The sequence below is a fragment of the Rhinoderma darwinii genome (genome assembly GCF_050947455.1).
Source record: "Rhinoderma darwinii isolate aRhiDar2 chromosome 2 unlocalized genomic scaffold, aRhiDar2.hap1 SUPER_2_unloc_55, whole genome shotgun sequence".
NCBI classification, from domain to species: domain Eukaryota; kingdom Metazoa; phylum Chordata; class Amphibia; order Anura; family Rhinodermatidae; genus Rhinoderma; species Rhinoderma darwinii.
In genome coordinates this window covers 1,418,749-1,430,979 of record NW_027461724.1, presented here as the reverse complement: position 1 = coordinate 1,430,979, position 12,231 = coordinate 1,418,749, and the positions used below count along the sequence as shown (strand labels likewise).

The 12,231-nt window shown below is 46.2% G+C and overlaps 1 non-coding gene across 1 annotated transcript; it reads right to left on the bottom strand.

Moving 5' to 3' along the window:
- Positions 1-6,555: 6,555 nt before the first annotated feature.
- On the bottom strand, positions 6,556-6,746 carry LOC142679467 (U2 spliceosomal RNA). Its single transcript, XR_012852713.1, has one exon. It is a non-coding gene; the product is annotated as a U2 spliceosomal RNA (small nuclear RNA).
- Between the last annotated feature and the right edge of the window lie 5,485 nt (positions 6,747-12,231).

Genomic DNA, 12,231 nt, shown 5'->3' with positions numbered 1-12,231 from the left:
CCGTTTATTTAAAATTTTGAACAGATTTACAAAAAATCAATACGTTTTTTACAAAAGAAAATTACATAAATTTACAATCATGGTTTAAATACAAATAAATACAAATTGTCATATAAAACAATTTATAAAAGGGCACTTGGTGGCATCATATTATGGAACTCCATTCACTTAAAAACCATTTTCTACATAAAACAGGAGAGAGTTTTTTATCTAAAAGAAAATATTTGTACATTTCATTAAGACAAATGGCTAAAACATCTTCCACAGCTAAAACTTCATGCTTAAATAATAAAATGTTTCTGGCCGCCCACAGAGCTGCTTTTACGCAGTTGGTGATCTTCCATGCCATCATTTTTCGAGTCTGTGTTGGGCATTCCAGGCATCCATATAAAACGCCATCACTTGTGTATCTCCGAAGTCCTGTAATCTTCTGTACCAAGGGGAGGATTCTTGTCCATATCAATCGCGCGTAAAAACATTCCCAGAATAGGTGGTAGACTGTCTCGTCATCTCTACATCCTCCCCTTGGACACGCAGCCGAGTTGGTCAGTCCCCTTCGATGCTGGAATGCCCGGCATGGAAGACACTCGTGGGCACAGCTCCAGGCCAGATCTTTCTGTGGGTTAAAAAGATATTTAGCGCTCACCATCTTCCATATTTCTTTGCATTTTTGTTCATTAAAATTACTGATGGGAGCTACTAAAACATTTTCTTTTATCTTTTTTAAAATTCCTTTACTATTTTTTACTTCGTTAATATTTTTGTCTTTTAAGTTAAAAAGGTTTACAATTTTTTCTAAAATCTTATACTGGCCAGAAAGGTTAAAAGCATACGGGGAGCTTAAAACCGTGGAGAACCAACCGTTCCTCCTCATAAAATAACCTGTGTTAAAACGTATAAAATATGACCAGTAATGTTCCTTAAAAACTGCATTAAGACATAAAGTAAAAAATTTTATTAAAAGGAATGCTTTTATATCGGGGAAATCTTTCCCCCCCATTGGTTTGGGTAATATTACCTTCTCTCTCCTGAGCTTTTCCATCCTGGAGTTCCATAAAAATGTGAAACATGCTTTAATAATTTTTTTCAATAAAATCTCAGGGGGAGGGAAAACCATACTTAGATACAATAAAATAGGTAAAATCACCATTTTTGTAATTAAAACCTTTCCCTCCATTGTTAACTGTCTCATGTTCCACATGCAAATTTTCTGATTGACTTTTTGTGCCACCAAGTCCCAACTGGTAAAACCATTATTTGACTCATTGAAGGAGACTCCTAAAATTTGTACAGACTCTGACACAGGGACTGGAATGTCCATTAAAACCATTTTGCCGATATTTAAGATGTTACTTTTATTAAAATTTACTAAAAAACCGGAGGAGCAACAGAATTGGTAAATCTGTTTAAAAGATTTCTGTAATGACAGGGTGTCCCTGCAAAGGACCGCGACATCGTCCATGTACCCCACCACTTTAGCCTCTAGTCCCCCCCCCGCCCGGCAGGGGGACTCCTCTTATCTGCTTATCCTTTCTTAACCTGCAGAGTAGAGGCTCGATCGCACAAATAAAAAGTAGTGGGGACAAGGGACACCCCTGCTTCACTCCGGAATTTAAAAGGACATCCTGTGTCTTAAAACCCTTTACTAAAATTTTGCTAGTACAATTTTCATAAAAGGCCTTCAGAGACTGTAAAAAACCTTCCGGTATACCCATCTTTTCTAAAACCTTAAAAAGATAAAAATGTGACACTCTATCGAAGGCTTTCTCGAAGTCTATAGATAAAATTGCCATTTTACCTCCTCTCTCTTTCGTGTCACTGATCACATCTTTTAAAAGGTTTAAATTATCCCATATACTCCTCCCGGGTATCCCACAGACCTGATTGGAGTGTATGATCTGGCCTATCACTGCTTTTAATCTGTTCGCACATATCTTTGCCATTATTTTATAGTCACAGTTTAGTAAAGTGATAGGCCTCCAATTTCTAATGTCTGTTTTGTCCCCCTTTTTGTAAAGCAGGGACACCTCGCCTTTCTTCCAGGACCCCGGGAGGGCTTTTGTTCTAAAAACTTGGGTAAAAAGAGGGTGGAGATCCTCTTTTAAAATACCATAAAATATAACATAGAATTCTATAGGTATACCGTCAGGGCCAGGGACTTTACCTGTTTTAAAACTCTTTGTAGTTTCTAAAATCTCCTGTTCCGTAATATCCTGTAATAAAAACACTTGGGAAGCAGGATTTAAAACAGCATCCACCTCCTTCAATGAGTCGTTCATAAAATCAACATCAACATGTTTTGTATTAAAAAGATCCGCATAAAAACCATGCACCTTTTTTAAAATGTTTTGGGTATTTGTTTCCCCATCTATCTCATTTAACAGGGTATGCTTATCATTTATTTTCTTGAAGAAGTACCTGGAGCAGGTCTCATTTTCTTCAAGATGTTTCACCTTAGAGCGAAAGATTATCTCCTTTCCCCTCTGCTCCAGGCACTGGGAGATTTCTTTTTTAATTTCGGTGATCTCTTTCTCCACCTGCATACCCTGTTCTCTGAACTTATATTGGGTCTGCAGACGGGTATTTAAATTAGCATAAAATTCAGATTTTTCTTTTGCTTTCTTCATCCCAGCTTTAATAAAAAAATCTTTTATCTTTATTTTCATTTTTTCCCACCAGGAAACAATTAGCATATTGGGATGTCTTACCCGTCTGCAGCCCTTTTAAAAGGTGATAAAATCGGATAAAATTTGCGGATCCTCTAAAAGGGATACGTTTAATTTCCAGGCTTTCTTCGGAGTTCTCCTTTGATCGTTCAAATTAACTTTAAAATATAAAAGTTTATGGTCAGAAAACACGTTAGAATTAAGATCACATTTAAAAGGCAGTATTTGATAAGAGCAAAAAATAAAATCAATCCTGGAGCTGCAGTTTACATTGCTCCAGGTGACGCCGTCCTCTTCCGGTAGATCCCTATTGCATTTTTTAAAAACATCAGTAAGTTTAAAATCCACTGTAATATCTTTTAAAATAGACGGGGTTTTATCATAGTTTCGACTTACTGAATTAGAGAACCGGCGTTCCCCCTTTAAAATACAATTAAAATCACCAGCTAAAATAAGTGGTTCTGAATCATTGATAAAAAGGGGTAAAATTCCTAGCATTTTTGCTCTTTCTTTTTTGTCTGTAGAACCATAAAAGTTTAAAAACTGCCATCTAACACCGTTTATAAAAGCTTTGACCATTAAAATTCTGCCTGGTAAAATTTCATAAAAACTTTCAATTAAAACGTTCCCTTTGAATAAAATGGCGACACCTGCGGCTTTTGATTCATTGGACCCGGACCACACTGAAGGTCCGAGTCTCCAGTCTTCCTCATATTTTTTATAATTCATGCGGTGAGGTATGCAGCATTCCTGTAGGAAAAACACTGAGGCGGTAAAAACAGAAAGGTAGTTGAAAAGGGCAGCTCTTCTTGTCTGTGAGTGCACGCTTCTTACATTAAGGGAAAGACCACATAACTCAGCCATAAGGAAAAGGGAGAGAGACAGTCTATCTTTATCTTACCCGAGGAGGCCTCAGCAGTCCTCCGCGTCGCCAGACACCCCACTCGAGCTCTCATCATCATATTTCCTCGAGTCAAATGTACGCATCGATGAGGTTTGAGAGGAAGACCCGTCACTCAGCTGACCCCCCATACCTAAGGCGCTTCTTGAAAATGGGTCCCAGACGGACTCAACGGGTAAGATTCGGCTATCTTTGGCAGCGTCCTCCCCTTCTATAGGGGCAGGAATCGCGCTTCTGGACGTCTCAGGGACCACGCTTACCTCGGAGGCAGCTGTCCCTATATCCCCCAACTGTCTGGAAGGGGGGGGACCTTCAACTGTCGCTTCCGGGGGCACGTCAACTGGTTTCCCTGCCTTCAACCTGGCAGGTACTCCCATCGGCACCCCCGCTGCCACCTCCGAGTACGCCCTACGTCTCTTAGTGAGCGCTGCCGCTCCGCCCGGGACCTCTGCCTCAGGTACAGGCTGACCCAGCATCTCTTGCAGGCCAGTAGGATCAGCTTCATCCGAACTACCCTGTGCCCCAGTCTCCTGGGGGGGCTCTTTCGTCCGCTGATCACTGGCTCTGCGTTTTTGTCGCCTCTGCTCTTTAGGGTCACCTGTTTGGGGGGGTCTGCTGGAGGTATCCATATCATCTTGCTCGCCTCCTTGGGGTTCCTCTCCTTGTACAGGGGTGATCTGGCCTGCGGGCCGCTCGGGACGCCTTGGCCGGTCCTCGGGTTGTTCCAACTCTTTAGATCTGTGGGGACAAGTAGCATACAGGTGACCAACTCGGCTGCAAAAACGGCACCTTTTCCCCAGAGGGCAAGTTTTGGTCTCGTGCTCAGAGCTGCCGCAGTTCCTACAGGTGCTGTCACAAGACTCCTTGGTGTGACCGTACTTTTGGCACTTCCTACAGAATGGAGGCATCCCTGAAAAATAAAAGTCTCCGGCCATATCACCTATTTTAAAACGTGCTGGCGGCAACATTATCCCTCCTGTAAAATTGGCATCTTTATAACACGTTACATTGAATCTCCACTTTGAGGTCCATACACCAACCTCGTTCATTACTTTGCCAATACATTTCACAGTTTTAAAATAAGGGAATAAAAAGGACATCACTTCTTTTAAGTCGGCAAAAGGGCAGTACATCTTTATAACTATCATTTTAGTGATGTCCATAACGTGCTCATAAAAATCAACACCGTCCAGTCTCGGGTCATTTTTTACCGTATAAGCCGCCAGCAGATCTCGGAATACTCCATTCTGTATGAAAGTAACGTCGTATGTCCTCCTTCTTGGGTAATCCTGCACCGCCAAAATTTCTCGCTTCTGGATGTTGAAGATACCAACAAGTACGGTCTCCACCACGAATTTTAAGCCGCAGGTCGTCGCCTTCTCCTCCGATAGCACTACACGAATTGTGTTTTTAATCCGGGCATAAGCCGGTATCTCACATGGATCCTCGTCCATGGTGAGTAAGGTTTTTTTTGAATCGTTACGCTACTCCTTAGTAGGCGCAACTTTGGGCGCAACTCCCCTTTTCAGCCGAAGCCTACACGGGGGTATGTGGATCGCAACCCGTTGCTCAGGACTAAGCCTCTCTCCCAAATAGCAGCACGGGGGTGAAGTCCAGGCGAACCTGGACGATCCCCCGAGGCCGAGAGAGAGGGTACCTGAGCACCTCCTAACCAAGACCAGGCAGCACTGACTACAAGTAATCAGCACTACACTTGATCTCAGCCAGAAGGCCGAGAAGCGATAACCCGAACGTGCCGCACGTTGACCGAGCCTGCCCAATACTGCTGTTCACCCCTTGCAGCGATTCAGCCTACTCCTAGGCAATTCCATGGGGCCCTGCAGGCACACACACACTCACAGCTACGCGGGAGGTGAATAAAGGCCGGAGAGGAAGCAAGACAGGATTTGCTTCTTTTGCTTGCACCACAATGCAGTGCTGAAAGAGGAGGAATCGACATAAAAACGCCTTCCTGGCAACGCCCAAATGCCCTCCTGCCGTGCAAACACTGGCAGCAGCAGCAGCAGTAAGTGCATGCCCACTGCCACCCCTTCTCCTTTCACACCTTGTATCAGCTTTAATCCAGTCCAGTGCTGCCTGCTGAGCAGCACTGATCAACACTGCCTGGGCCCAGGCTTTTATCTCTGAGGCCCCATTATGATGTCAGAAAGCTGGCTCTGGCTCCTGAGGTCTCCACTATGACACGTGCAAAGTTCCGTCTGAACTTTATATAAGACGGTGCGGCTCAGTCAGTCACTCAGTGTTGCCTGAGAGGGCAACACTGCAACAGCCGGCCCCCAGGCTGTCTTTTTTTTGCACAGCTAGTTGCCTCCAGGAGGCCACAAGAGGGAGACAAGGGACTGCAAAATGGAAAATAGGCATCCACCAACTTTACAGACAACTTGTTCTCCTTGCTCCTACAACCTCCATCCTTGCACAGTTTGTTATTCTTCCAGGTAACATAGTAACAAATCCAAATTGCTGCTCTCTTTGTAGGCAAGCAAGGGTTTGTCTTACTTCTTCTTGAAATGTAGGGACCACAGTACATTCCATCACATCCATCTAGTGTACACAGGTAGGTCCATTGTGACGGGCGGGCGGGCGGGCTGGCTGCTTTAATGGCTGTTTGCTGTTCCCCTACTCCACTCCACTATTTGACTATGGTGCTGCATCAATCAGTGGCTGGCTCAGGTGCAGCTCTTTAACCTACCTAGGAGGGAGGGCGGAGAGAAGACAAGGAAGGTGAATGAGCTGTTCCAATGTGAAATGCCGGAAACACAGAAACACAGACGACACAAAACAAGAGGTGGCAATGTATTAATTAATTGCATTTAATAAATTAGCTCATTATCACACATGACTGTACAAATGCATTGTCCAACAGGTGTTGAAATAATGGGATTAAAAGGGGAGATCCCATCCGAAAGACAAAAACAATGGCAAACACAAAAAGCACTTTTGGAATCTGATTTTAGTAAACACATAAGGAAAGGGTGCACCGGTCCTGGAAATACTGCAATACCAGGTCAATGCGTGGAGTGGACAGAGCAAGCTCTATTTCCATCTCCCTGTTCTAAAAATCCATTTAATATATGGTCCCCAGATAGGGGACGTATCAGATATTAAACTGATAAGAACAGATACTACACTTGATCTTAGCCAAAAGGCCGAGAAGCGATAACCCGAACGTGACGCGCGTTTTGCTTCTTTTGCTTGCACCACAATGCAGTGCTGAAAGAGGAGGAATCGACATAAAAACGCCTTCCTGGCAACGCCCAAATGCCCTCCTGTCGTGCAAACACTGGCAGCAGCAGCAGCAGCAGCAGTAAGTGCATGCCCACTGCCACCCCTTCTCCTTTCACACCTTGTATCAGCTTTAATCCAGTCCAGTGCTGCCTGCTGAGCAGCACTGACCAACACTGCCTGGGCCCAGGCTTTTATCTCTGAGGCCCCATTATGATGTCAGAAAGCTGGCTCTGGCTCCTGAGGTCTCCACTATGACACGTGCAAAGTTCCGTCTGAACTTTATATAAGACGGTGCGGCTCAGTCAGTCACTCAGTGTTGCCTGAGAGGGCAACACTGCAACAGCCGGCCCCCAGGCTGTCTTTTTTTTGCACAGCTAGTTGCCTCCAGGAGGCCACAAGAGGGAGACAAGGGACTGCAAAATGGAAAATAGGCATCCACCAACTTTACAGACAACTTGTTCTCCTTGCTCCTACAACCTCCATCCTTGCACAGTTTGTTATTCTTCCAGGTAACATTGTAACAAATCCAAATTGCTGCTCTCTTTGTAGGCAAGCAAGGGTTTGTTGCAACTGCAATTCTTACTTCTTCTTGAAATGTAGGACTGCAAGGACCCATTATCCACTTTACCTGCCCAGGACCTTAACCATCCTTCTTTGAATTAACACACCAACACCTTCTTTATGCAAATGTGGAAGTGGCCACAGCTTTATTATTATTTACAACCATCGGCATGAAGACATATATATATATTTATTTATTTCCTCTCCTCCTGAAATGCCGATGCTCCCTGTCTCCATCAGGCATGTAGGGTGCTACCTCCGTCTTCATCTGCCGTACTTTCCGCCAGCTGTGACATCTACGAAAAAACCAGAAAAACGCCAGAACAAGAATATAACCGTAGAAAAAATTATTAAAAACAAAACCAAAACCACCAGGGGAGGGAGGGCGGGTGTTTCTTCCACTGCAGCTTGAAGGTAAGAGGGCTTCCTGCTCCAAACCTCTGCCTTATATCTTCTTAACCACGCCCCTCTTACCCCTTGTTGACCAATCCTGATCCTGGGCATTATTTTAAACCGTTCCATACTTTCTTAACCCCTTGCAGTCCCTGACACTCTCCCTAGGCGCTTCAGTGTCTACAAGACTGCAAGGACCCATTATCCACTTTACCTGCCCAGGACCTTAACCATCCTTCTTTGAATTAACACACCAACACCTTCTTTATGCAAATGTGGAAGTGGCCACAGCTTTATTATTATTTACAACCATCGGCATGAAGACATATATATATTTATTTATTTCCTCTCCTCCTGAAATGCCGATGCTCCCTGTCTCCATCAGGCATGTAGGGTGCTACCTCCGTCTTCATCTGCCGTACTTTCCGCCAAGAAGGGGGAACTGAGACACCTACTCAGTCCCCCGACCACCCCCACCAAGCAACGCCAGCCCTCTCTCGGCACCATCCAAGAGATCCAATAAAAAGATATCGAGCCCGATATCATTCAGATGCACTCCATCCGGTGCCAGCAGATCTGCATTATCCCCCTCCAGGGATTGGTGTCGCAACCCGATCCCCCCTATAGAGCGAATGAACCGCGACACCCGCACATTAATTAACCTGCGCACTCTCTCCAAAGCTGCCATATTCCTCGCTCCTCGCCACACCGTGCGCGCCACTATTTGGGACCAAACTATCACGCAACGGGCGAACAGATCCCGAAAACGCGCCAAATCAGTTCGTATAATTGACAATAACTCAGCCATTTTCACTTGGCCGATATCATTTCCACCCGCATGGATGATTAGGACAACAGGTCCGTACGTGTGCCTTGTAACTGCCACTACTTCTGGCAGTAACTGCACCCACCGTAATCCCCGGACACCTCTCCAATGGACGTCGGCCTGTGCGAGGCCCAAATTCGGACCTAATGGCCTTCGACCCGCTCGAACCGCTGCCCAATGCACATACGAATGCCCCAAGATCCACACTTGGGGGCGCCGCAACCCTAACAAAGAAATTAAGCTACATTCCGGTCAAATGAAAATTACAGGCAGGGTTAACATAACACTCCATATAACAGGAAGGAAAACAGGGGGGGGGGAAGGGGAGGGGGGGGAAGGGGAGGGGGCGACCTTTCTTATGAAAACTTCCAGCTTACACCATCTTTAAAACCAGATCAGGTCGCACATATGACTTATAGCTATTAGAGCGCCATCTACCCAGACTCATGATAGCCGCTGAATCCAAACCCAAGGCATCCGCCTCAGTTGCCGCACCTATCCTAAATGAATGTGTACCAAACTCGCCCGGCGGCAAACCTAGATACTTCAAGCCGGCCTTAAAAATCGCCTCAAATTGAAAACGCGACATCGCGGATCCATCCTGATGGATCAAGAATTGCGTCCCGGGCACTCGGACCAACACGAATTCCTGGACCCATTTTACCGGGCAATACTGCCCCCCAATCCTCCCAATCGACAGCCAAGCCCCCTTTCCTACCACATCAGTCTTTGACCTCCGCACACAGACCCTGAGAGAATCTCCCAACGTTACTACATCCGATCCGAGAAGACCACCGCTCGCACTTACTCTGTGCGGAACCAGCTCACTAACTCGCAAAGCGGCAAAGAAAGCCAACGAAAACGCCGCGCCGAACAAGGACACTTCATATTCATCCCGACACACAAAACATAAAACGGCTAGAAGCCGACCCAAAAGTGAAAAAGATACTGGCCGCCTCGTGTCCCTTGAACACGCCTCTTTTTTCCACCCTTTTAAAGACTGCCGAACTACAAATTCTTTTGTAACATCTCTGCATCCCCACAATTTTAACATAAAGGCCACTCCTGCTAAAAACTTGCTCGCCGTGGCCGCACTACCCCCTTCCTGACGTATTTGTACCAAACTTGCTATCGTAACGTCCAGGTGACACCCCTCCTGTGATGGGAAGTCATTCCCCGCAATCTCCAACCACCGATCCCACGCTCTGCAATGACTCTTCCAAGTCGCCGGTACCACCGAACCCCTCAACAGTCTCATAAGTTGTCCTCGACCAGGGCCCATAAGTGAAGGGGGGGGGACACCCCTTCTGCCAAAGCTGCCGGGTGCAATTCCCGAAACCGGGACATCTGTGAACGAGACAAAGCATCAGCCATCACATTACTGACACCCGGAACATGTTTTGCACGAAACCACACATTCAAACGCAAACACTTCAAAACCAACCGTCTTAATAAAGCTAATACCGGCAACGAACTAGACGACAACCCGTTCACCGCATGCACCACCGCCATGTTGTCTGTCCAAAATACAATCCTCTTATTCACCATCACGCTACCCCATAACTCTATTGCAACTATAATAGGAAACAATTCCAATAGCGTTAAATTACGTAAGACTCCCAAATCACTCCAATGCAAGGGCCAAGGGGATCTACACCAACTTCGGCCCAAAATTGCTCCAAAACCATCACTTCCGGCTGCATCCGTAAATAATTCCAAGTCTACATTAGACAACTCAGCGTCCTGACACACCGACCTCCCGTTAAACGAACTCAAAAAAGAATGCCAGACAAACAAATCCTTCCTCATACAAGAGGTTACCCTGATAAAATGATTTGGCTTCGAGATACCTCTAGTGGCTAAAGACAAACGCCTAGAAAAAACACGACCCATTGGAATTATACGACAAGCAAACACCAGCAATCCCATTAACGACTGTAACTGTTTTAACGTCACTTTTTTCGACCCCATGACCTGGTCAACCTGCGTCACTAGCCTTGCCAATTTATCATCCGGCAACCGAAAAATCATCCGCTCGCTATCTATTTCGATACCCAAAAATGACAAAACCGTTACAGGACCTTCCGTCTTATCCTCGGAAATAGGTACCCCGAAACGCGACATCACCTGTCGAAACACTCTTAGCAACGTGCTGCACAACCCAGAGCCCCCCGGGCCCACAAAAAGAAAATCATCCAGATAATGAATGACCGAGTCACAACCAGACTCCAAACGAACTACCCACTCTAAAAATGACGCAAACATCTCAAAGTAACTGCATGATATTGAACAACCCATAGGAAGGCACATATCCACGTAAAACCCTTTGTCTAAACAACAACCCAGCAGGTGAAAACACTCCGGATGAACCGGCAGCAAACGAAAGGCCGCTTCAATATCAGATTTGGCTAACAACGCCCCTTGTCCAGCCGCCTGTACCAACCTTACTGCAACATCAAAAGACGTATACGAAACCGCCGCCTCCGCCCTAGAAATACCGTCATTAACAGAACCACCGCGAGGAAAAGAAAGGTGATGAATCAGCCTAAACTTTCCTCGTTCCTTCTTTGGAACTAAACCAAGGGGGGAAACTCGCAGATTCGTATACGGCGGCTCGCTGAATGGACCTGCCATTCTTCCTAATTCCACTTCTTTAGCTAATTTTAGCCGCGCAATGCCCACATTCTCATTGATCGACTTCAGATTGTCAGCCAATGACAATGTCGCAGAATATTCAAAAGGAATCTCAAAACCAAACGAAAACCCGTTAGTGAGCACCTCTGCTTCCCGCCTCCTGTGGTACCGCTCTAACCATGGGCCCATCTCGAGCACGTTCACCGGCGTTCTCCGCTGCGCCGGAAGGAGGTGCCTTGACCGGCTGCTTACCTCTCCGGAAACACCGGAGCGCCGAATGAGCGCCCCCACAGATGGAGCATTCATGTCGAAATTTGCACGTGGCAAAGAAACGACAGTGGCCCTCATTGTAGAGCCAACAGGCACCTGTGGGCCTAGCGGCCGCAACTCCAGGGGCGGGGCCCGGTGCTGCGGCCGCACTGGGAAAGGGGCGTTGTTGCCTACTCCCTTGCGCTAAAATAAGCTGCAACCACACGTCCGTTGCCTTCGTCGCCCAACTAATATCAGGCGACAAAGCCAAACGTCGCCGAAATTCTTCATCATATCGCCACCAGGCCGCACCACCGTGCAGCCTGTGGGCGCTGAAAATTGTGTCAAAATAGACAAACAACTCGGCCCCTTTCCCAGGATAGCGTTGGCAAATAACATGAGCCAGTGTAGCGTAACACTGTACCCAGTTGCCAAATGTTTTCGCTACTTTTGCTTTCCTATCCGAACCTCTCTCAAAGCCCCGCTCCTTGTCGACAGTCACCTGCTCCACCGAGACCAAGGACCAAATATCCACAAATTCATTCCTCCAAATCTTGTCCTTGACCTCAGCTGACAAATGAGTCCCGAGAGGAGCGACTCCACAAAACAATGAATCTCTAAACGTCAAACTAGCTAAAGCATTCTCTTTCTCAGACGGGGGCATAGCTCCCTCTGGTGGCACAGAGGGACACGACGTTCCCTCATTCACTTTCAACCCAGCCACCACGGCTTTTAAAACAGAAATCAAATCCGCA